The 26810-nt window shown below is 45.5% G+C and overlaps 1 protein-coding gene across 6 annotated transcripts in view; it reads right to left on the bottom strand.

Annotated features, from left to right (window-relative positions):
* MOB3B (MOB kinase activator 3B) overlaps positions 1–26810 on the bottom strand; it is a 333368-nt gene that overhangs the window by 211933 nt on the left and 94625 nt on the right. The window lies entirely within an intron of this gene.

Below are 26810 nucleotides of genomic sequence, written 5' to 3'. Positions count from 1 at the left end.
TTTTTTATCAGCCCTCCTCTCCCTTCACTTTTCCTTCCTTAGCATGCACCCCCCAGGGTATTCCTAAACTTGATATATTTCAAGCATGCATCTTAACCATCTGTTCATCAATCCAATAGCAGAGAGCTCAAAATGTGGGGCTGGAAGAGATACAGAATAAGTAAGGAGGACTGACTAGGAACCGACTTGTCCATCAGACACAGAGCCCTGATGCCTCCGGCAGAAGGAAGAGGCAGATCTGCTTCTTGATGACCATTTTCTTTTTCCTTTCCTTTTTTTTTTTTTTTTTTTTTTAGGGCCATGTCTGCGGCATATGGAGGTTCTCAGGCTAGGGGTCCAATAGGAGTTATGGCTGCCAGCCTACACCACAGCCACAGCAACACAGGATCCGAGCCACATCTGTAACCTACACTACAGCTCACGGCAATGCTGGATCCTTAACCCACTGAGCGAGGCCAGGGATTGAACCCGCAACTTCATGGTTCCTAGTTGGATTCATTTCCACCGCACAATGACGGGAATTCCTTGATGACCATTTTCAAGACATCTGATTTTTACTCAGTGCTTGCTGTAGCAAAGGACCGTGGTTAACCCTTAAATATAAAGTCTCAGAGTTCCTGTCATGGCTCGGTGGTTAGCGAATCCGACTAGGAACCATGAGGTTGTAGGTTCGATCCTTGGCCTTGCTCAGTGGGTTAAGGATCCGGCATTGCCGTGAGCTGTGGTGTAGGTTGTAGATGCGGCTCAGATCCCGTGTTGCTGTGGCTGTGGCTGTGGCATAGGCCGGCGGCTACAGCTCCGATTGGGGCCCTAGCCTGGGAACCTCCATATGCCCTAGGAGTGGCCCCAAAAAAGGCAAAAAGACAAAAAAAAAAAAAAAAAAAAAGGCTCTTTTCATCCTCTTAGTGACTTTGAAGGGGTCAGTGCTATTATTACCCCCATTTTATCTATGAGGACTCATTGACTCAGTAAGGTTGAGTAACTGGCCTGAAAGTGGAAGGACTGGGCTCCCAACCTAGTAGACTTTGTGGACACCAGAGCCCACAACCATCATCTGTTTACCTTGGTGTAAATAAAGTCACCTACACTGAGTGGTACGCAAACCCAGTTTCCTCAGTTACAAGCATCACTTACAAAGGCAAAAAGGGCCATGTGTGGTGGTGGTGGTGGTGTTTTTGTTTTTATTCTTGCTTGGCATGAACAGGATAGGAAGGCGTGCATGCGTGCATGCGTGCATGTGTGTGTGTGTGTGTGTGTGTGTGTGTGTGTGTGTATTGATGGGTGGAGAGGAGTCTTGGGGAGACACATAGTTTTTTCAAGGCCTCTTCAGTTGAGGTGCCACATATATTGGCAAAGCTTGTACACACAGAGATACGGGCAGGTGAGCAGGCTGCTGTGAAACGAATCTCTCGTGGGCACATAATTCCACTCCTGCGGGGATTGGTGAAGCTGACTTGAGCACATCAGTGCCCTTGCCCATCATGGAGCTTGAGTTCATGCCTAGGCAGCAGCTGCTGCTTCTTCAAAAGAAATCCAGGCTCAGCTGAATTTTGATCTGAAAATAATACATGACACTTTCTGCTCCCAACTCAGAATTCGAGGGGAAAATGAGCTGCCCCAGGATCCCTGGGACTCATTTCCCAGCCTGCATTATTTCCTTTCCTGCAGCCTCCTCCACCTAGAAAGGAGGCCTGGCTTCAATCAGAAGAGGCTCCCCTCCCCCAAGACTGCTTTGGAAGCAAGCGCTCTGAGCTGAGTTCATGACAAGCACAGAGAGGTGGAGGGGAATGGAATGCATAGGGACACTTGATTTTTTGTACAGAAGCTCATGCTTGTGTAGGCAAGACGGAATTTGCAAGCACACACTGGATTATCCTAGGCGCCAATTTCAGCAGAGGGCATCCAAGTTTGCCACAAGCAAGGGCAGAGAGAGTGCTCCATGCACTGCTAAAAGCAGATCAGGGCATTCCAGGGCAGGGAGTGCAGAAAGCCTCCAAGGCTTGACTTCTTGCCCATCTGCGGTGGAGTTTAAGATCCCTTGATGAAGCCCTAAGACATTGCTGCTTCCATTTTTTTTTTTCTTTTCTTTTTGGTCATGCCTTCAGCATGTGGAATTTCCCAGGCCAGAGACTGAACCCGCCACACAGCAGCAACCTGAGCCATAGCAGTGATAACACCAGATCCTTAACCCCATGCACCACCAGGGAACTCTGCTGCTTCCATTTGTTTGTTTGTTTGTTTTCTCCACTTTAGATTCAATGCTAAGCCTCTCTGGTACAATCTACAGAGTTAATGGTACAGAAAGGAGAAATTTCAGTAACTGATATGGCACCAATGTGTCAGTAGCCCCCACGAGCACCTGGTTATCTCCTAGGGGAAAAAAAAATGCCAGTAAGAATGACATGTCATCTGCCAGACAATTCCCAGGGGACCGACATCAAACATTCCCTCAGAGTTACTGGTGTGAAGAGAGAGGTCAGCATAGACCAGCCCAATCTTCTCATAACCAGCTGCCTCTCTGCCCGAGCTCCTTGAATGGTGCCTTAATGTCAATTCAGTGGTCATGACTTTGCCATAATGAGGTGTCTAAAAGTCCCTACAAAAAAAATCTCAAGATTCCCTAACTAACTTGAGAGAAGAATTTAATCCATTTGTTGGCTCTTATCCCTCTACTCTCAAGTTCAAGTGCAGAAAAGGAATGCAGAGAACAATAAAGATTCTGTTTGTGGGTTTTTTTTTTTTTTTTTTTTTTTTTTTTTGCCTTGTCTTTGATCTAGTTGGGAATCTGGGTTCCAATACTGGGTGGGAAATGAATGCTGCTGGGGTTTCAATCTATCTGTCCAAACTGATTTCCTGTCCTGCCTTTTAAGAACAGTCACAGAGGTTGTCCCACCCAGCCCTCTGCTTTGTTGGGTCAGTCTTTGCCCTCCCTCTTGGACCAGGCTCTCCCGCAGGCTCTCCAGCCTTGCCCACCTGGCCCCACCTGGCCTCTGAAGTTGGTGATTACACCTGTGGGCCTGGCTCCCCAGCCTTGGCTCAGCCTGTCATTTCTGGCTCCACCAAGTTGTGCCCTGACTCACTTCCATCCCCAGCTTGGTCCTGTTGAGTAGCTCCATGTCACGCTCTTGGTAAAATCCAACCTCTGAAAGCAGCCACTGTCAACTGAATGTTTGGTCTCTACCCTTATAAGGGCTCTTCATGCATTCGGCAGCTATTTATTTGAGGGGCTGCCCTGGAGCAGGCACAGTGACAGGGGATATGGTCATGAAGAGACAATGTCCTTGTGATTGGGAGCTCATGATCTGGTAAGTCTGTGCCTCTCACATTTTAATGACATATGAGTGTATATGGTGGCCTATGATGGCATATATGGCATATCATGAAAATGAAGATTCTGTACCAGCAATCTGCTATGGAAGGGGGTCTGAGATGCTGCATTTTCAACCCTTTCCCACCTGATCCCAAAGCAAATCATACTTGGAGTACAACGTAAGAGGAAGGTGAAGAGGCAGGCAGAGAAGGGGTGCACAAGGATACCTCTAACTTGGCCAGAGATACTGCCGCTGAGACCAGAGGATGAGTAGTGCTGGCCAGAGAGAGAGCGGTGTGGTGTGTGGGGAAATGAGGGGTGGCAGAGGCAAAAGATAAAATAAAGGAAAAACGTTCAGTTTCCATTCACTGCCGTCCCAAAGTCTGAACAGAAGGAAGCGTTTCAAGGTAATTTACAGCTATGACTTATTGCCAGGGGAGATGGCAACCTATCAAAGGTGATGGCTTTAGGGCGTATCTAAAATGATTGAGTGGTGGCACCAGGGCTCCCAGCTCTTCCAATGATTCCTGTACCCCAAGACTGGCACAAATGTAGCACATTCAGGGGTACCACGTGCGCTGGGACGATGGGCATCTCAGTGGTAACCAGTGTTAAAAAAAAAAGGATGGGCTGGCCTGGCTTTGGCACTGAGTCAAATTCTGAAAGCTTTGCCAAACTCTGAGGAAGGCTAGAAACCCTCAAGCATGTCTGAGGCTGGCTTTCCCAACACATGGTGGAACAGGAACTGTACTTAGATATAAGTTAAATGAAGAAAAACAGACATGATATTCCATTCACGATCAAGTTTGCACTGAGTGTGCAATTCACACACACTTCAGAAGTTTAAGGAACTCAAAATGGCTTAATCTGTAGGTGACATCATAAACCTTTAGGAGGAGTTCTCATCGTGGCTCAGAGGAAACAAATATGATTAGTATCCATGAGGAAACAGGTTCGAGCCCTGGCCTCGGTTAGTGGGTTAAGGATTCAGCATTGCTGTGAGCAGTGGTGTAGGTTGCAGATGTGGCTGGGATCCTGCGTTGCTGCTGTGGCTGTGGTGTAGGTTGATAGTTGTAGCTCTGATGCAACCCTTAGGCTGGGGAACCTCCCTATGCCGCGGATGCGGCCCTAAAAAGACAAAAAATAAAAAATAAACCTTTAGGAGACTTTCTGGCTTTAGGTTCCTGCTATGGATGCCCGGGCCGAAAGGGCAAGGCCCAGAGTAACACTGACCAGGGCTCCTCAGCAGCCCCAGGAACACCATCGCTATACTCACTTCAACTACCAGGTCTTGGTGGAGCTGAACGACTTCAGAATAAATGTTCTGACATGAACCACCTGGCAAGCCCAGCTGGATGCAGCAGCCAACAAACCAATGAACTGCATAATTCAAGGAGGAGATGGGTGATCTTTGGAAGGAGCCCACAGGAGGAGGTGGTATATGCAGAATGACCAGGAGCACCTCCTGGCAGACGTGGTCAGCTGAAACCTGATCTCTGAGGTCATGGGAAAGGAAAATAAGGACGAGGGGCGGGGGAACTCTTCTATAATATTTGAATCCTATGCAGAGCCATTCAGATCAGGAGCCAGCTAAGAGAAAAATATATCTTAAATCAACTAAAATAAATAGAAAAATTACTCTTGGGAGCCAGAAAGTGATTCATTTTCTCAATTTGCTGCAGCAGTTTGTTTTGGTAGGAGGAGGAAGCTGGGCTGGGCACTAGAAGTTAGGAATCTGGGAAAAGGAATACTCAGATGGGTGTGAAGGCTGTCACAGGGATGGAAGCTTAAGCCAGCTCACCGCGGTGCTGGTGGAAGGTTCTCCAGTTTCAAGGTCACTATTCAAGGTCATGAGTCTTACATTTCATAAGCATGAGTTTCAAGGTTACCATTTGAGGAAGAAGCACCAACTCCAGGTAAAGGTATGGAAAATTTATCTAATGCTCACTATCAAACCAGGTAATCAGGCAGGAGTAGGATGTGCTGAGGGTTAGAAGAGCAAAGACAGCAGCTGAGGCAAGACCAGCACTTGCAGCTCAGAAGTGGATGCAACAGGGAGTTCCCACCGTGGCTCAGTGGATTAAGAACCTGACGTTGACTCTGTGAGGATGTGGATTTGATCCCTAGCCTCGCTCAGTGGGTTAAGGATCTAGCGGTGCTGCAAGATGCAGCGCAGGCCACAGATGCGGCTCGAATTCGGTGTTGCCGTGGCTGTGGCGTAGGGCAGCAGATGCAGCTTCAATTTGATCCCTAGCCGGGGAACTTCCGGATGCTGCTGCAGGTGTGGCTGTAAAAAAAAAAAAAAAAAAAAAAAAAAAAAAAAAAAAGGAAGTGAATGCAACAAAACTCTCTTGAGCCCCTTTGCTGCAACAGAATTCCCTGATGGGCCCCAAGAGTGTCATTTGCCTGTAGTAGCTCTGCAGAGTTCTCCCTTAACCGGCCCTGCCTGTTCATCCTTTCTGGTTTTAGTGAGCCATCCCTACTCCCTGACCAGGTTCTCTCACCATCCTCATCCTTAGCCAGGCACACCTTCTCACGGTAGACGGCAAAGGCTAGAGAATGTGTAGATACCACAAGACCAGGGCGGCTGGATCTGAGCCCCCACCTCTTCCTTCTCAGCAGCTTCTCTTGATCTGTGACTCCTTCCTGACTCCCAACAACAAGAAAGAAAGCAGGCTCCAAAGGAAATTACAGGTGACGAATGTTTACAGAGCATTTCAAACTGTGTTTCTTGAAGCTTTAAGGTTCTACTTCATGACTGAGGGAAGCTACTTGACCTTGGAGGAGTTGATAGGCAGGCCTCTGAGTCTTTCATCCACCACTGCAGCCAATGCAGATCCAGTTTTATTCATTGGACTTGAAGTTCTGTATGCATTTTTTTTTTTTTTTGGTTGGTTGGTTTGAAAAATATAAAAAGGTGGTATCAGTAACATCACACCATATTTTTTGTAGTTAGAATAACTGAAGGGTTGAAGCCAAGATAAAATCAGTGCATCCAGGTGAGATTCAAAGGAGATGGAAAATTCCTACAAGAGGTAATCATGAACTTCAAAAGCTCTCGGGACCAATTATTCTGCCTATTAAGTGAGGGTGTTTATGGGAGCTGCTTTTAAGTATTTTCTGTGAAAGCAGGCACACAACTCCTGGTTCTTATCACCATAATGTTAATAGTCAGAACCTTACCCACATGCATTCTTTTTATTTTTCTTTCTTTCTTTTTTTTTTTTTTCCAGGGCCCTACCTGTGGCGTATGGAGGTTCCCAGGCTAGGGGTCAAATCGGAGCTGCAGCTGCTGGCCTATGCCACAGCCACAGCAATGCCAGATCCAAGCCATGCCTGCAACCTACGCCACAGCTCGTGGCAACGCCAGATCCTTAAGGCACTAAGCAGGGCCAGGGATCAATCCCACATCCTCATGGATGCTAGTCAGGTTCATTACCACTGAGCCACAACGAGAACTCCTACCCACATGAATTCTGTTCCACAGTTTTGGTAAGCTGCTGTCTGGATCAAGGATCAGGATTTCACCTGAGATTCTTAAGGCCCAAGAATCTAGCTGCTGCTAATTCAGCAGCCATTCCTTAAACAGGTTCCTCTGCTTGTAAATGACTGGGATTTTGTGCATGGCTAGAAAAACTGACTTCTGTGTTGAGGGGAACATTCAACATTTTTTTTTTTTTTGGTAGAGAATTTTTCATTTTTTAAAATAATTTTTTTTTTCCCGGCCCTGGCAAAGACATTCTCTCTATTCCCAAAGGAGGAGCTGCCGGATCACCCTACAGTGAAAAAATACACAAACAAATCCCATGAATCACATCCAAAGAACCAAAAGTTAAACAAACAACATGATTTTCCTCACTGAACTAGAAATGTGTGGTTTGATTTTAGTTGTTCAATCTAACCCCAAACTCCTTAGAGATCTAGGTGATTTAATAACCGTACTTGAAGGAGATCCCGAAAAAAGAAAATGGATACAGGGAAGGGGACAGATTCATCTTCCCACTGCTCCTACCTCTGTCTTCTCAGAATTCAAGAATCCAATGCCATAAAGAAGAGAGCCTGAAGCACTTTCTAGAAAGACAGGATGCCCCTTGAGAAGGAGAGCTTGACCTCAAGGGGCAACAGGAACTGACGCCTCTGGGGGAGAACCAGCGGGCACGTGATGCAAACCTTCCTTACAAACCAAAGTATGACTCAGAGGACAGCCAGCCACACCCACCCTGCGTCTCCGTTCCCTACTCATCTTCTTTCTGGTCCCTGGTAGTCTGCTTTTAAAGCTGTTGGGGTCAGTAGAGGTGAATAGGGAGGTGTGACCCTGGGAATATAGCGATTTTGAAATGCAAAAAGTGGCAATTTTGAAATGCAAACCTCTCAAAGCAGCCCTAGAGGAAGAGAACAAACATTCTTTTCCAAATGGCACAAAGCAGCCCGAAGTTGATTTAAGTGCGCAGAAAAGGTCAGTAAAGTCAGGCTTTTCCCATTAAAAACTGTACACAACTGATCAACACGAGGGATAAACACAGCTCCAGGGACCAAGAGACCCAAAAGATGCCAAAAATTCTCCCAAACTCTCTAGGGTTCCAGGCTGATGTGTCCCACAGATAGAACAGATGGGCTGGGTAACTCTGGGCATCACAGTGCAGGGCAATTTAGAGCTGAGCTAAATACACTTTTTAGGGCTGGAATAAATGAACACTAGCCTGGAAAAAAAAGGTAATATTAGGAACAGTCCAACATCCATTAGGTAATGTGCTTTACAAAAGACATCAGGCAATCCGCTGCCTTTACGGAAAAATAATCCTGGGACTTACACAGCTAAGAGAGAAATTAAATGGAGGAGGGCAGCAAAAAGAGCAGGAGAACCAAGGTTTTACTCCCAGTCATTTCTGTAAAACTTATTTTGATCACCCAGCTTTCCTTCTTTTGCAGTTCTCTGAGATGGCTTTCTTTCTATGAACTAAATTTCCTCCCCTGTGTAGTAGATAGTAATCACTCTGTCACAGGATTATTGCCTCATGATCTATCAGGGTTATCTGAACCCTGGAAAGTTCTATTTAGGTATTGTCATATTTTTAAAAAAAGATTTCATTACAGTTGATTTACAAGGTTCTGTCAATTTCAACTGTATAGCCAAGTGACCTAGTCATACATACATACATATATATAAATACATATATTCTTTTTCTCATATTACCATCTATCACATTCTATCACAAGTGACTGGATATAGTACACTGTGCTATACAGCAGGACCTCATTGCGTATCTATTCTAAATGTAATAGTTTGCCTCTTTCAACCATTCCAATCCATCCTACTCCCTCCCCCTCAGCAACCACAGAACTGTTCTCCATGTCTGTGAGACTGTTTCTGTTCTGTAGATAGGTTCATTTGTGCTATAGTTTAAGTTCCACATGTAAGTGATAACATATGGTACTTTGCTTGCTCTTTCTGACTTACTTCCCTTAGTATGAGAATCTCTAGTTGCATCTATGTTGTTGCAAATGACGTTATTTTTCCTTTTTAATGGCTGAGTACTATTCCATTGTGTATATGTATCACATCCTTTTTTTTCTTTCTTTTTTTTTTGCTTTTTAGGGCTGTGCCCATGGCATATGGAGGTTCCAAGGCTAGGGACCTAATCAGAGTTACAGCTGCCAGCCTGCACCACAGCCACAGTAATGCCAGATCCAAGCCATGTCTGCAACCTACACAACAGGTCAAGGCAACACTGGATCCTTAACCCACCGAGTGAGACAAGGGATCGAACTCACAACCTCATGGTTCCTAATCAGATTCATTAACCACTAAGCCACGAAGGGAACTCCCCCAACTTTTAAATAAGGGTGAGATTCAATTCTGAGCTCTGCATTAACCAGTCTTCCTGGAGGATAATCTTCCCCTACCCTTTTGATTCCATATCCTGGGGGGTATCTCCAAGAAAGGCCTCAAGGAGGTGGGGGTGGAAGAGGAGAAAGGAAGCTAGTCTCCCACCCAAAACACAACAATGTTTCCCAATTATACCAAATACTCGACTTATTTGGGAGATAGAGGATGATGCTAAGGAACAGGACCAGGGACATCCTTTTCTGGTCTCTGAAAATATTATCTTTCCTTTAAGAAAAATCAACACTTTCCTTTAAAGGATTTCTTTCTTCTGAATCAAGTTGCAACCAAAGCTTCTCCCCGATTTTATTTTATTATTACTTGCTTGTTTATTTATTTATTGGCCAGTGCCCACGGCATACGGAAGTTCCTGAGCCAGAGATGGAATCCAAGCCACATCTGTGACCTGCGCCACAGGTGTGGGAATGCTGGATCTTTAACCCACTGCTCTGGGCTGGGGATTGAGTCCAAGCCTCGGCAGTAACCCAAGCTGCTGCAGTCAGACTCTTAACCCATTGCACCTCAGTGGGAACTCCTCCCCACTTTTAAATCAGAAATGGGTCCAGTCCCTCTCTACCCTCTTTTCTAGCTCTAAACCCATTTTTTTTTTTTTTTAATGCACTAACGGCATATGAAGGCTCCCAGGCTAGGGGTCGAATTGGAGCTACAGCTGTAGGCCTATGCCACGGCCAGACCTGAGCTGTGTCTGCAACCTACACCACAGTTCACTGCAACGCCGGATCCTTAACCCACTGAGGAAGGCTAGGGATTGAACCTGCAACCTCACGGTTCCCAGTTGAACTCCTTCTACCTCTAAATGCATTTTCTACCTTATATCTGTCCCATTATGTTGCTCTGACCTTTAGTCATCTTGAGCAGCAAGATGGTTTTAAACAGAGGCAGCCAGGAGTCTAGATACACAGCAGTGAGATCACTGTCAGATGTTCAGTGGGAATGGGGTGAAAACCTCCCTAATTGTCACAGAAATCAGAGATGCAAACAACCTCCCAGGAAAACAGATCTCCTGCTGCAGCATAATGGGTTAGGAATCCGACTGCAGTGGCTTGGGTCACTGCAGAGTTGTGGATTTGATCTCTGGCCCGAGGCAGTGGGTTAAAGATTCCGACATTCTTGCAACTGAAGTGCAGGTCACGTTTACAGCTCGGATTTGATCCCTGGCCCAGCAACTTCCAGATGCTGTGGGTATGGCCATAAAATTAAAAAAAAAAGAAAAAAGAAAAAAGAAAGAAAGAAAAGAAAAAGGAAAACCAATCTCATGCCTCTGCATTACAAAAGAGAATTATTTCTCTCACTTCATCATACAGCAGCCTAGGATACCAAAAGTGAGGCTGCAAAGCCCCATCTCCACCCTTCCAGTTAATCAAGGCTGAAAAAATTCCTGGAAGCAGAACAAGTAAGGGAGGTTGTGCTACGGACTGTGAAGGTCTTTAGAATTCCTGTGATTTATAGAGGAGAATGAAGCCATTCTGTGCATGTGGAAGGTGCACGGGATTCTTAATTTATGGTTTAGGAGTTGCAGGCTATCCTACACCAGTGGTAAACCCGCTAAGCTACTAAATCACTGCCAGGGGTGACCTCTAACGGAGGCTGTGGAGGTCAAGCAGCCTTTTCTTTGGGGGTCAAAGAGTTCTAGGCTCATCCAAGGCTCTTTTTCTTGAACAACAACAAAAAAGAAAACCACTTGAATGAGCATAAAGCTAATGCAGGCAATTTGGCGGAAGGGAACAATGGCAGGAAATGTCCAGCTTCAGGAGGGAATGGCAATGGAACTGGAAAGTCAAGGCCCCTGGTATTCACCCACTCTTTCTGAAGAGGTATGGTAGCTTCCTGTCTGCTCACTCCTTCTCCCTCTGCAGGTTTATGATAAAGTAAAAATTCATATGCTAAGGCAAGTCAATGAAATAAAGTAAAAATTCATATGCTAAGGCAAGTCAATGAAAATTTAAACATAAAAATTCTTTGACCTTGGGCCTCCTTTCTCCCTGCACTGTGCATTGTGTTGGATCTTTTTTTTTTTTTTTTTTTTTTTTGGGTCGTTTTAGGCCCACACTCACAGCATATGAAGGTTCCCAGCTAGGGGTCGAAAAGGAGATACAGCTACCTGCCTACGCCACAGCCACAGCAACGCCAGATCCTTAACTCACTGAGCAAGCCCGGGGAACGAACCCACGTCCTCATGGGTACTAGTTGGATTCATGAACCACTGAGCCAGAATGGGAACTCCTGCACCGTGCATTGTGTATCTAGATTATGCATCGATCAAACATCCCCACTGGCATAAATAGCAACATTCTCCCAGCACCAACAAGATAACTCCTTAGAAGATAACCTTTCTTCTTCATCTTGGAAGTGGATCCATGAGCCACTTCTCACTTGGTTCATGTACACCTGGGTTGTGTAAACTATCTACATCATTTAAGGCACAGTCTTCTGTCTCAAAAGTCTACATAACTGTGCTTTGACTTCTTTTTTTTTCTTAAAGGAGAAAAAGATAGCTTTATTGCTTTGCCAGGCAAAGGGGGCCACAGCAGACTAACGCCTTAAAGACTGTGCCTCTGCGCCTTGACTTCTAACAGGCAGAACAGGTCTCAGAGTTTTTGGAGAGGCTATTCTCGGATTATAATCCCCATTTAGCTCCAGTAAAATGTTCTATTTCTTTCTTAGATGTGATTAATTTTTTCTAATTAATTTTTTCATCGACACTGACATTCTCTGCGGTGGGAACTAGGAATCACAGGAGCTGGTTGGTCCTCTTAGGTACTGATGTGGATCAGAATGTCTCTGGGGGACAGCGCTGCCTTACAAGTGCTGTCACCTCTCCTGGTCTGTGCCCTGTGTCTCTCACTAGGGTGACCTTCCAAGTGTTTGTCTTTTCCGTGCTCAGCTCGCTTAGCCTTTCAACACCTGCCTGTTTGCAGCACTGTCTACTCCCTGCTCCTATCACACAACTATTTTTTTTTGTTTGTTTGTTTGTTTGCCATTTCTTGGGCCACTCCCGTGGCATATGGAGTTTCCCAGGCTAGGGGTCGAATCGGAGCTGTAGCCGCCAGCCTACGCCAGAGCCACAGGGATCGAACCCGCAACCCCATGGTTCCTAGTTGGGTTCGTTAACCACTGAGCAACGACGGGAACTCCCAATCACACAACTCTCTTTTGGTTTTCCTCCTATCTCTGACTTCTCCTCAAACTCTTATCAACATGCCTCGGAGGTCTCTTCGTGGCTCAGCAGTTAATGCACCTGACTGGGATCCTTAAGGATGTGGGTTTGATCCCTGGCCTCACTCAGTGGGTTATGGATGCGGTGTTGCGGTGAGCTGTGGTATAAGTTGCAGATGAGGCTCAGATCCAGCGGTGCTGTGGCTGTGGTGTAGGCCAGCACCTATAACTTCCATTCCACCCCTAGCCGGGGAACTTCCATGTACCACAGGTGCCCTAAAAAAAAGCAACGAACAAACAAACAAAAGCCCCTACTCTATCCCATCATTGAACATGGGGTTCCTCAGGTCTCTGTCCCAGAACTTTGCTCTTTATACTTTATTATTTACTTATTTATTTACCTTTTTAGGGCTGCAACTGTGGCATATGGAGGTTCCCAGGCTAGGGGTCTCATCAGAGTTGTTGTTGCCAGCCTAGACCACAGTTACAGCAATGCCAGATCCAAGCCACGTCTGCCACCTACACCACAGCTCATGGCAATGCCAGATCCTCAACACACTGAGCGAGGCCAGGGATCGAACTCCAACCTCATGGCTCCTAGTCAGATTCATTTCCACTGCACCACAACAGGAACTCCTGCTCTTTGTACTCCCTCCCTAAGTGACCTCAGCCACAACTACAGCTTCAATGCCTTTTACCTGGTTCACCTCTTACCTGAGTCCTAGACCCATATATCCATTTGCCTGGTCCATGTTCCTACCTGGATGTCTCAGAGGCGCCTCATGATCCAAACTTCCAGTTCCCTAAACTCCTCCTCCTCCAGGATTCTCAACTCGGTAAGTGGCTCTACTGAGTTGCTCAAGCCAGAAATCTAGGGGTTTTCCTTTAGGGCTCCTGTTCCTTGCTTTGCGCCCATACATTCCATCACCTATTCTCCTTCCTAAATCTCTTGAATCCATGTAATTCCATACTTAAGTTTAAGCTCTCAGCATCTCTTATCTGGACCACAGCAACAGGCTCCAAGCCAGTCTCTCCTCTTTCATCCATTTTGCCCTTTCCCAGTCTGTGGCAAGAGCACTGCTTGGAACATTCAAGTCTTAACCACATCACTCAGCTGCCTTTGGAGGCTTCCTATGGCAATAGAATCAAGTCCGGAGTTCTTCTCAGGACCTCCACGGTTTCTTGCATGGTCCCCAAGGCCTGGATACCCCCATGAACTCATCATGTGTCACTCATGCTCACACACTGGGCAGTGCTCACATCTGCCTTCTCTTACTTCTTCAGAGATGCCACTCCTCTCACCTCAAAGCCTTTGCACATGTGGCTCTCTCCTTCTGCTCACACCACCTTCCTACCTTGCCCTTTCACCTTACTGAATCCTATTCCCTCTTCCAGCCCCATATCTTTAATTTATTATTATTATTATTATTATTTTGCTTTTTAGGTCCACACTGGCAGCATATGGAAGTTCCCAGACTAGGGGTCAAAACTGAGCTGCAGCTGCCAGCCTACACCACAGCCACAGCAACACAGGATCCGAGCCCTGTCTGCAACCTACACCACAGCTCACTGCAACGCTGGGTCCTTAACCCACTGATTGAGGCCAGGGATCGAACCCTCATCCTCATATATCCTAGTCAGGTTTGTTAACTGCTGAGCCATGAAGGGAACTCCCCAGTCCCATCTTAAACACATCCTTCTTCCAACAGCTTCCTCATGAGAGACTTAATGTATGTGTTTGTGAGTGTTTGTATACCTTTGGATTTTGTCTATTTGGCATGCATTTCCCTCTGCCAAACTTTCACATTTGTTTTTGTTGTTGTTATTATTGTTTAGGGCCGTACCTGGGGCATATGAGTTTCCCAAGCTAGGGGTCGAATCGGAGCTACAGCTGCTGGCCTACGCCACAGCTACACCAAAGCAAGATCCCAGCCATATCTGTGACCTACACTGCAGCTCACGGCAACACCAGATCCCTAATGCACTGAGTGAGACCAGGGATTGAACCTACATCCTCATGGATACTACTTGGATTCTTAACGCACTGAGCCACAAAGGGAACTCCCAAACTTTCACATTTGTAATGATTTCTTTCACGTGTTCATTCGTCAAGCCTCTGCATTTACCAGGCACTGCTAGAGGCACTGGGGTTGCAGCAGCAAATGAGACGGATGCCCTGATTCAGGAGCTCCCATCTTTGTAATAGTTCCATCTACCTTTTAATTTTCAGTCCCCCAAGAAAAAGGTCACACTTGTTTTGCTGACCACTGTATTTCCAGTGTTTGGCACCCTGGCACGTTGTCTGGCACATGTAAAGTATTCAGTAAATATTTTCTGATTGTCTGATTGACCTCTGGAAGTTATTACTGTACTGGTCACATAGTAAGTAAAAGCATGTTGAATTAGACAAGTTCTTTCAGGCAATCATGCCCAGAGAAAAAGGTAATAGTTCAGATTTATCATGATGGTTTTCATTGTATCATTTGATTTTTAGTAGAAATTACTGGTTCTCTTATCCCTGTTAATCAATATAAATGATTAAAATAATAAGACAAACAATTTCAGAAAGAAAATAACATTAAGAAAAGTGGACAGGCATTCCTGTTGTGGCTCAGTGGTTATCAGACCCGACCAGCATCCATGTGGGTTCGAACCCTAGCCTTGTTCTGTGGGTTAAGGATCTGGTGAGCTGTGGTGTAGGTCGAAGATGCCGTTCAGATCCTGAGTTGCTGTGGCTGAGGCGTAGACCAGCACTCACAGTTCCAATTGGACCCCTAGCCTGGGAACCTCCATATGCCTTGGGTGCGGCCCTAAAAGACAAAAAGACCACCACCACCAAAAAAGAAAAAAAGAAAAGTGGACAGGATGGTAAAATAGAGATGAACCAAAGGGCTGTCAAGTTATATCAAATGGTTAAAAAGTCCTCTCCAAGGAGGAGAAATTTGAAGGGAGACTTGAAAAACGGGAAGGAGCCAGCTGTGCAAAAATCCAGGGTAGAGGGTTCCAGACCCAGGAATAGAAAGTGCAAAGGCTTGGAGGAGGGAGTGGGAGGAAGAACTGGCAGGTGAGGATTGCTTGAGAAGCACAGAGAAAGCCAGAGTCCCCAGGGGCAGGGAAAATGGTGTAAGAGGGGGGTGGGCAGCAGGCCAAGGCAAGGACTTAGGACTTTTCTGTGGCTGCAGTGGGGAGATGCTGGGGTTTTTTTTTAAGGAAATTAGAAACATGAGCTGATTTATGATTTTTAAGAAAAGTATTATCTGCTATGTGAACGGGCTAAAGAATTGTGGCCCCTCCTGACAATAAGACCTCTTAAAAGACCAATTTGTTTTGACGTTCAAAAAGCTGACTTCAGAGCTCCCATTGTGGTGCATTGGAAAGGAATCCGACTAGGAACCATGAAGTTGTGGGTTTGATCCCTGGCCTCGCTCAGTGGGTTAAGGATCTGGTGTTGCCATGAGCTGTGGGGTAGGTCACAGATGCGGCTCGGATCCCGTGTTGCTGTGGCTGTGGTGTAGGCTGGCAGCTGTAGCTCGATTGGACCCCTAGCCTGAGAACCTCCATATGCCACGGGTGCTGCCCTAAAGAAAAAAAGACCAAAAAAAAAAAAAGGCAAAAAGCTGACTTCATTTGGGGCTATTCCATAGTTACAAAGATATTTATTGGCTTTAGTCCTTTTTCATGAGTTTCAAGTCCCCAGCACCAGCAAGGGAACCAGTTTCCCATTTTATTGGACATTAACCAGTGAAGGGGCCATGACTCTCATCAAATTTGTTGATTTATTTGCATGAGATTTATTTATTTACCGATCATTGATGAATATGATCCACTTGATGGACATTTAAAAATTAAAAAACAAACCAACAAACAGTAGGCTCATCTTCCTTCAACTGCTACAAAGTACAGAAAGGTGTCACCAGAGCCCTTCCTTTGAAATGCACTGATGCATCTCACATCGTCAAACTCATTATTTATGAGCAGGGACTATGCTAGAGAAGCAAGAGTCACCCTGAGGGACACAGCCGTTTGTCATATATTTGAAACTGCTTCTCTCCGAGGAAAAACGAAAACTTTTTTTTTTTTTAATCATGTCACTTAAACAAATGCATCAAAGTATTTTTAGTTTGGAGCCTGCTTAAGACATGGGATAACACCTTGCTAAATCCTACTGCAAATAAGAACACATCTAGATGCTATGGAAGAACAGAAGCCACACTGCTCTTTCTTAAAGAGAGGGCCTGCTGAACCTGATGAATAGGGGCCTCTTGATAAGATGCAAGAAATGCCAGATACATTTTCACTTGTCTTAATTAGCTGCAACACCATTAAGACACTGGGATGCAAGCCAGTTTACCTTTTAGAAGCCACAGCCACAGAGAGCAGCAGTAGTAACTATAAATAGCCAAGAGTGCTGAGAGTTCTTTTAAGGAAGGGGCTACACCAACTCTGAGTCCCTCGGCCTTTTGACAATGATTCAGCTTGGGCAAAGGAGCAGAGCTTTAACTTTAGAAAAAGCCAGGGCCTGGTCCAGGAATGTCCACATACTGCCTGTGTGGCAAAAAAGAAAACAAACAAATAAACAAACCCAAGAGAGAACCTGAAATAAATAAATTACAACTCTCATTAAAAAGGAAAACAAAAGAAAGAAAGAAAGGAAACGCCTAAGCAGTAAATTCAGGGCATAGCAACTAGAAGGCAAAGTGATGTAGAGCCCTGTTCCTGTTGGTGTCTGGGAGCCTTCACCTGCTCCCTGGTGAAAGCCTTGTGCCTGGCCCAAGGTCTGCTGGCTGCAGACCTTGGGCTGCTGAGTTGCTGGAAGGAGGCCTTCTTCAGTGGCAGGAGGCTGAGGACACTCGATAGACCCACGAGGATGAGGCAGGAGCTTGAGGCAAACAGTAGAAGGCAACCCAGGGAGCCCTAGCAGATGGCAGAGCTGGGGGAAGAGGATGGGGGACTGACAGCGGGACCAGGGGCTGGCTAACGGTCAGCATGGAAGGGTCTGCCACCAAGCACTGGGGATGCTGTCACTGTCCTAGACATCAGAAGTATGATTCTGACATGGCACCACTGGGTGGAAGACAGTGAGGGGCAGTCTTAAGTGACTGGGGTACAAGGTAGAGCTCCAGGCAAGAATCCACTTCCTGGTCTTGGAATTTGGGCTCTGGGGTTGGCCCAAGGAATAATAACGGGTGAGTCCATCTTGCCACCCAAACCTGGGAGGCTCAGAGCCTCTAGTGGGTCTGAGACAATGGACAGGGTTAAATTTTCCAGCTGTGGGAAAAGTGCACTAAGGGGTGTGGAGGAGCCTCCAAGGGGAAGGCACAGGAACCAGGTAGTCCACCCCCAGTACAGTATTTGGAATATATAGGTGCTTTATAAATAATTGTTTCTTTCTTTCTTTTTTTCTTTTTAGGGCCACACCTGCGGGATATGGAAGTTCCCAGGCTAGGGGTCAAATCAGAGCCGCAGCTGCTGGCCTATGTCACAGCCACAGCAACGCTGGGATCCAAGCCACATCTGCAACCTACACCAGAGCTCTCAGGAACGCCAGATCCTTAACCCACTGAGTGAGGCCAAGGATCGAACCTACATCCTCATGGATACTAGTTGGGTTCTTAATCCACTGAACCACAATGAGAACTCCTAAATAATTGCTGAATTATAATCCTGAATGTAGTCCTGAAATGTAGCTTTTTCAGGAAACCTATCCTTATTTTTTTTGTCTTTTTTTTTTTTTTTTTTTGGTGGTGGGGGGCACCACAGCCTTGGCATATGGAGGGTCCCAGGCTAGGGGTGGAATCCAAAGTGTAACCCCTGGCCTATGCCACAGCCACAGCAACTCCAGATCCGAGACTCATCTTTGACCTATATCACAGCTCACGGCAACGCCGGATCCCTAAACTGCTGAGCAAGGCCTGGGATCGAACCTGCAGCCTCATGGATATTAGTCAGATTTGTTTCTGCTGAGCCACAAAGGGAACTCCCAGGAAAACTATTCTTATGGATCTACTTATTGGGTCATCTAAAATGTTCACTTTGATAACATCCCCTTTTCAAGCTGTTCTGAAAAAGGCCACCATTTAACCTGAAAAACCTGAGCCCCACGTTTGACTGTATTTCTTGAGAGCAGACTGTGCCCCACGGGCCTTCCTCAAAGGCCAGCTGCTGGACAGCACCGCGGGGAGGAGGTGAAATATACATCTGTGGCACCTGAAATAACATTGAGCCCAACCAGCCCAGAGAGTCAGCATCGACTGATAAGGGTGGCTGGATTCCAAGGCTATTTTAAGAGTCAACATGTTTTAGGGCTAAAAAAAATTTCACGGGCCCCAAAGTGTCAACTGTCCGAGGGGTGGCAGAGAAACCAGGGCTGAAAAATCCATGCCTGCTGAAAGTCCAGAAACCTGCCTCTGACCTTGCCTGTCAAAGGCTCCATGGTCCTGATTTCTGGGAGCTTCAATTACTTACTGGTATGAGCAGCATCTCATAGGGGAGAAAAATGTAGCAACAGTTTTGCAGAAATACAGTACTGACAATATTATCAGTCCTCCTGTTAGCTGATATTTTTCGGACATACATACAAGCCCCATGTACTATCTTATAAAAGTCCTCACAGCAACTTCGTAGCCTAAGTCTCCTGGTGTAATAGCAGGAAAATAGGGTTAACAGACCACGGAGCAAAAAGAGTCAGAGGGACTTTGCACACTGGAATGAAAGGTAAAAGCTGAAGACTCAGTGGTAATGGTTTGCTCATTTCCCCAATGTAGAACCACGAGGCATTGTGGATAGCTAGCTGGCAAACCCTCATATTTTTTTGTGTGTATTTTTCCCCCTTTTCTTTCTAACACTGAGATTTTTACCTTTAAAACACACACACACACACACACACACACACACACACACACACACACACACACACACACACAATCAGTCCTCGCCATACACATGAAACTTATTGAACCACCTCATCTGTCTCACCTAGCTGCAGCAGACCACGAGTCAAATCCATGAATTCAAGGCACAGGGAGAAAGGAACAAAGCCGTGACTTGAAATGTCTTACTTCATCCAGGCAGGACTTCTTCTGCAAAGACCTCATGCTTTGGTGTCATAGAGAAGCCAAACCTTTTGCTTCTTCAAATGCATCCTTTCATTTTTCTCCTCTCCCACTTGGTCTTTGAATATATTCCTGTTTGTGTTTATGCAGTGACATGCACACAAGTGCCTAGAATGTGCAGTATCTCGGAGGTCCCCAGTGTAGCAAAAACTTCCTGGAGTCAGGGGGACTTGTTACAGGTCTTTATAAGCTATGTGACCTGGACCTTTCTGAGACTCAGTTTCCTCCTTTGGAAAAGAGGCAAAAAAACCCCAGCCAACCAACCAAACAAACAAACAAAAAAACCCTTTCTAAAATCACTGTAAAACACCTAACCTACTGTAGACACTCAATAAATCGTAGACATCATTATTACATCAACTGCAATAAAATCAAAGCTTGATATGATATAATCTGCTCAGTAAGGCAGATGTGAGATTTGACTCTGACACCAGCAATAAACGCGCATTTCATTTGGCCTAAGATGTTGTATAACCCACATTCAGAAACCAGTCTGTCTGCAGACAGTACGTCAAACCTGCCCTTTGGGGACTGAAGCAACATGGCCATGGCCATATCCACCTAAAGTGACTGATGGTCATCTGCATCAGACTGTCCCTTGTCATGGGGTTCAGTTAATGTTAAATTCACTTCCCTACGCTGGTGGAAAAAGCAGGATCCCAGAGAAGCCAAAAGAGCAAATATTGTCTAAATCATTCATTTGGTTTCTTTTTCTTTCTTTCTTTCTTTCTTTTTTTTTTTTTTTTTTTTTTTTTTGTCTTTCATCTTTTCCAGGGCCCTACTCAGGGCATATGGAGATTCCCAGGCTAGGGGTCTAATCAGTGCTGTAGCCGCTGGCCTATGCCACAGCCACAGCAACAGGGGATCCGAGCAACGTCTTCAACCTATACCACAGCTCACAGCAATGCCAGATCCTTAACCCACTGAGCAAGGCCAGGGTTCGAACCCGCAACTTCATGGTTCCTGGTCGGATTCGTTAACCACTGCGCCATGATGGGAGCTCCAGGTTTCTTTTTCATACCAGCTACCTTACAACATTACTGAGATCTTGGCTAAGGTCAGCATTCTTTAAGAATATGTATCAATGGATGGTGAAGAGAAACTAAGAACCTCTCTCATTCGGATAGAAATCTATCCTGAACTTGAATACTGCTGCACAAAATCAGCATGGTGAGTAATCAGGTGGTGGTCTACCACTCTGTATTGTACAGCATGATAATTATATTCCAGCAATTCCTTTCAAATTTTAAAATACTTCCTGTGTACACATTAAGTACTGCCAGTTACGTCTCATCTTGTCTGAACTAGCTCATTATGCTAGTGTGAACACGTGTTAAGGAAATTAGAGGGTACATTTTTTTTCAGAGACTAATTAGCATCTTTAGGTGATCCTACAAAACTCTGTGACAAGGAGACTGCGTGACTCTGTACACTAAGGTGAAAAGCCATCGGTATTGCTGGGTAAACACCACAAAGCATGTGTCCTACTGACCCACGGGCCCTCAGAACAATCTTGTCTAACTGGTGTATACTATCGTGATGTCGTGAAGGTCACCATTTATCACAAGGGACACTGTGAAACCCTCAATGCAATCTTAATTTGTGTTCGTTCAACCGTGATCATCAAGCGTCTACTGGGTGCAAATGACTGGTCGCCTCACTGCTTCATCTACAAGGGCACACAAAGTCCTCCTCTGTCCAACTGTACATCTGTGCAAAGCTGGACCAGAACCATAGATCGAAATGTAGAAGCAGATAAGAGAGTCCAATTGTCTTCTATTAAACCAGGCATTAAGGAGATCAGCAAAAAGTAAAACAATACCACTTTTTAAAAATTTTTTTTTGGGGGGGATATATAGCTATTCTTCATTAAAATGTTATTTATGTTATGTGTGACGAGTTTACTATTATTTTTTCAATGAATATATAAATAAATATTTTGAAACTTCTCTAGTTTTAATTTCTAATACGATAATTATTAATAGCTACAGCCCACATAAAACAAATTAGGAGTTTGGGAGTAACACACACACACTACTGTATAGAATATAGATAAGTAATAAGGATCTGCTTATAGTGCAGGGAAATATACTTGACATTCTGTAATAACTTATATGGGAAAAGAATCTGAAAAAGAATGGATATATGTACACGTAAAAATGAATCATTTGGTTGTACACCTGCAACTAACACAACATTGTAAGTCAACTATACACCAATAAAAATTTTTTTAAAAGTCTTTGGGGTTTTCAATAATTTTTAAGAGTATGAAGGTGTTCTCAGACCAAAAAAAACTTGAGACCAATGCTGTACATCTATCTTAGGCCTACACCACAGCCACAGACACAACATCAAATCCGAGCTGCATCTTCGACCTGCACCACAGCTCACGGCAACACTGGATCCTTAACCCACTGAGCGAGGCCAGGGATTGAACCCACAACCTCATGGTTCCTAGTCGGATTCATTTCTGCTGCGCCATGATGAGAACTTCAATCTTAGGTAAATCTTAGAGCCTTCCAATTCCCTTCCCCAACTTTGTCTTCAGAGAGCTCATCACTACCTAGAATTATACATTTATTTGTTATTTATCTGTTCTCTCCATGTGCTAGTCCTTTACCTATGTGCTTTCAGATCCATTCCCTCCCTGTGTTTCCCAGGCTCCTTTACCCAGGATGGAAGGAAGCCTGAGCAGAAGGTGGGAGGGGGAAGCAGGCGCCCCAGCATTTCTCGTGCACGTTCTCCCTGGCCTCCAGCACTGCTGCATCTTTCCTTGGTTCCAGGTCCTGCAGAATGAGCCGTGCTCCCAGCTCATGCTGAGCGGCCCCAGGTTCCAAGTGCCCTCTTCTCTCTTGGTCTATTCAACCCTGGGGAGTAGAAGCTTGCAGCTCTTGTGTCTACCTGGTTGCCTGACCATCTCAGCTGGACGTTTCAGTCTTCCCCACACTTTGGGGGAAGAAACTCATCTCAGTTTCTTCAGATAAAATGAAGGCTAATGGAGTTCCCATGGTGGCTCAGTGGGTTAAGAACCATCATAGTGTCCATGAGGATGCAGGTTTGATCCTTGGCCTCACTCAGTGGGTTAAAGATCTAGTGTTACTGTGAGCTGTGATGTAGGTCACAGAGGTGGCTAGGATGCTGTGTTGCTGTGGCTGTGGCACAGGTTAGCAGCTGTAGCTCCAATTCAACCCCTGGCCTGGGAACTTCCATGTGCTGAGGGTGTGGCCATAAAAGAAAAAAAAAAAGAAAGAAAAACAAAGAAAGAAATAAAATAGGGCCAATGATAACAATCAACCAGAGCTGCTGGGAGGATTAGAAAAAAAATACACATAAAGGACCTAGCACACTGCTGGGACCAGAATAGGTAATTAATGTTAATATTATTATTACTGTACTTTAAACTTGGTAATTATTGCCTCACATATAAGATGGAATCTATTCATTTCGGTGAGTTGTTCAAGTCTTGGTTATAAACTGGTATCTAATGAATGTGAAAAATTCTTCTTTTTCCAAGATAACTACTCTAACTATGACATGATCAACAGTTTTTCTCAATTTGTATTCCAGTTGGAAGACATGTACAGCGAATATTGCAGGAGAAATTCTCCTATGTAATCAAGCATTACAAACCGCAATAAGTCAGGGGTCTTCCCTTTTTTATCACCATGAAAAGGAAATAAAGTGCAAATGTATTCAGCACTTAATTTCCTACCAGGAACTCACTAAGAGCCTGTGTGCATTATGACACTTAATTCCCATAACCTTACAAAGTGGATATAATTCTTATTACCTTGACTTTCCAGATGAGGAGAGTGATTCAGAGACGGTCAGGGCTTGCCAAAGTCACAAAGCCCATGAGAGGAACAGATGTAAACGTGGACTGATGATGAGCCCTCACCTCTTCATTATTTTTGGAAAACAAAATAAAGCCATCAGGAGGTCCCATCGTGGCTCAGAGGAAATGAATCTGACTAGCATCCATGAGGATGCAGGTTCGATCCCTGGCCTCACTCAGTGGGATAAGGATCCGGCATTGCATAAGCTGTGGTGTTGGTCACAGACACGGCTCGGATCCTGCTTTGCTGTGGCTGTGGCGGAGGCTGGCAGCTGTAGCTCTGATTAGACCCCGAGCCTGGGAATCTCCATCTGCTGCGGGTGCAGCCCTAAAAAGACAAAATAAATAAACAAATAAATAAAGCCATCAGAACACATCCCATGCGTTATGATGGTTACTGCCCATAGAAGTTACCCAGGGACCTCGGTACCTATCATTAACATATCTTCTCACACTTCTCTTAAGTGACATGGAAAGAGAAATATCCTGAGATGGAGGCTTTTTCTTCCCCAGTTTGAGATGGTGACATATGAATGGTTCATCTGATGGCTGAAACAGGTAAATTCCCAATATTCAACAACTTTCTTTCCTCTGCTCCTGGAGGTCACGGGCTGGGCCAGGAAACCGAGGGATGTTGAAGACAGTGGCCCACAAGTAACTTGGCAGTCCTCAGATGCTGAGGTCCCACTGTGCTCCCACAGCAGGCATGGGGGCTCCTTCACATCAGCTGGCCCTGAAGCTAGGCAGGAGGTGGCCACTGCTGGCAGAATTGCAGAGGATCCGACACAGGGTGTAGACAACACAATGAACACTGGACTATCAGCGGGAAATGCTCCCTTAATTCATCACTGCTCTCCAGTGCCGGGATCCTGGAAACCTAGTGCTTATTATTTATTTATTTATTTATTTATTTTTAATGGCTGCACCAGCAGCATTTGAAAATTTCCATGCCAAGGAAATCTGATCTGCATTCTTTGGACCCACTGTGCTGGGCAGGGGATCGAACCTGTGCCTCCACAGCCACCCAAGGCACTGCAGTCAGATCCTTAACACACTGCGCCAGAGCAGGAACTCTCTGTTGGCTAGTTTGAAGAATGTTTTCTTTCCCTGAGAGAGAATTAACAATGCCAGTTTGTCTCTCCATGAAGACAAACGTTTCAATTTCCAAAGGCGTGCTCTGAGGACCAACTAGACATATCACTAAGGAGAGATTCACACAATAAAAGGATTCTTTGCTGAGCTTTCTTTAAATATTAAATTCTGAGGAGTGAAAATAGCCACGTGACAAACATTCGACTGCCTCACAACTTTTAGGAATTTTCTGTTCTGTAATATGAACTATATGGCCTGAGTCAATCAATTTTCACTTACGTAGTAGTAATTAGTTCACTACATGTCTTATATGCAGAGACCTTAAACAGATAATACATGCCCTGAAGCCTACAAAGTTCTTTTAAAGAAAAAGCTTATGGAGTTCCGTTCATAGCTCGGTGGTTAACAAACCGACGAGGATCCATGAGGTTGCATGTTGGATCCTGGCCTCACTCAGTGGGTTAAGGATCTGCTGTTCCTGTGAGCTGTGCTGTAGGTTGCAGATGTGGCTCAGATCTTGTGTTGCTGTGGCTGTGGTGTAGGCCGGCAGCTACAGCTCTGATTCAACCCCTAGCCTGGGAATCTCCACATGCCAAGGGTGTAGCCGGAAAAAAAAAAAAAAAAAAAAAAGGCGTATGACTCCAACTCTACACATGGAGATCTAGGGCAAGAAATAATTTGGCCTCCCTTCAATATGATGCTGCTTAAGGATACCTTCTCTTTCTAGAGGGGAGGCAGAGACTGGTAGGGAAGGTAGAGACAGAAGGCCACTGGTGTCAGGTCCCTGCTCAGACAAACAAAACCTGTGCTCTTAGGCCATCAGCTGGCACATTGGTGGGGATCCAGCTTGCTCTCGGGGATCTCACCCTCACCTCAAGTGGCTTATACAACTGTTCCTTCCAACTCCATCTCTGTTCTGGGCAAGAGTTCTTATTAACCTGTTTGTCTCCATCCTGCTGGCATTTCAGGCTGTAAGGACTCCATCCTGCTGGCATTTCAGGCTGTAAGGACTGGTGCTGAAGCTGGTCTGCCTCCCAGTGAACCACTGCCCTCCACAAGGCACCTTCACTGACTGAGGAAAGGTGCCATGCCTACAACCACTAACCCCCCAAAAGCATCAGATCCCTGCTACCCCCAAGTACAGCCTTTGTCTAATGTCTCTGTTTTCCACTGGATATCATATATCCCAGCTCCCTTCCCAGCTGATGCTGAGATGTAACAACCTGTCACTTGAGATGCAGCCCATTAAAATTACATGGCACAGGTAATGGAGAACTCAGCACAAGTCGGCGGGCCAGCAGGTAATCAGCCTTGACTTGCAGGGCTGTCTCCAGGCCCTTGGAGTCCCCCTCTCCATTCCCTTCCCCTGCTGCTTCTTAGCACATGGGGAGGTGGGGGGGACTTGCCATTTGCCAGAGGTATCTCTTGGGATTTGTTGAATGTGGATGGTTATTGATCCTCGTTCTCACTGACGCAGCCACCAAGTCACTGTAGTACTGGGCTAGTGAGGTGGGAATAGAGAATCGTGATCGTCCAAAGACCACCAATTCTCCAGCAGCCAGTGAGGGTGAAAAAGAATGGATTCAGCTGTCTCTGCATGTTTTCCATGAATAGATAACTGAATAAGCAAGGGCAGCCTCAGGATCTAAAGAAGGCAAGTTCTTACCAGGAGAAGAGCTTTAAGAGTTCCCATCAGTAAGGACCCACTGTAATGTGTATCAAGGTCCTGTCTGTCTTCATATCCTTCGCTGCGAACGCTGGGTTTGTCTTAGGATGTTTCATAGAGAGGATTTAACATGCAACAGGTCAAGGAAACTTAAGGGTGATGTTGATTCTGGGGTAAAAACTTCACAGACCTGAGGTGCTGGAGTAGCTGAGAGCGTGGGCTGTAGAGCTGGGCTACCTTGGGTCTGAATCCTAGCTCTACCTGTGGGACCCTGGGCAGGTCACTTAATCTTTTTCATCTGTGAAATGGACCTCATGCTATCAGCCTCAGGAGGTTGTTTTACAGATTAAATGACATAATTGTAGGCACAGTGTGGAGGGGAGTCTGTGTTTAAAAAATTGCAGCTTTATTATTGCAGCGAGTAAATTCTTAGAGCGCCAAACAGTTTATCAGACCCCAGGGGCAAAACATGTTTCTAGAGCCTTGGAAAAACTTACCAGTTTACCAGGCTATCTTAGAGGCTCCATTCCTGGCCCAGAGAACACTTTTCTCATCCTCTTGAGAAATACAATCCAGGGCAGCTCGCCCAACACTGTTTGTTTGCTTGTTTGTTTTGCTTTTGCTTTTTAGGGCCGCATCTGAAGCATATGGAAGTTCCTAGGTTAGGGGTCCAGCCTGGGGTCCAGTTGGAGCTACAGCTGCCAGCCTACACCACAGCCACAGAAACATGGGAT

Source organism: Sus scrofa, chromosome 10 (assembly GCF_054392235.1).
Source record: "Sus scrofa isolate SSC_HxYL_T2T_F1_AM1 chromosome 10, Sscrofa_HxYL_maternal_Yorkshire_Landrace_v2.0, whole genome shotgun sequence".
NCBI classification, from domain to species: Eukaryota; Metazoa; Chordata; class Mammalia; order Artiodactyla; family Suidae; genus Sus; species Sus scrofa.
This window is presented reverse-complemented; position numbering and strand designations above follow the sequence as displayed.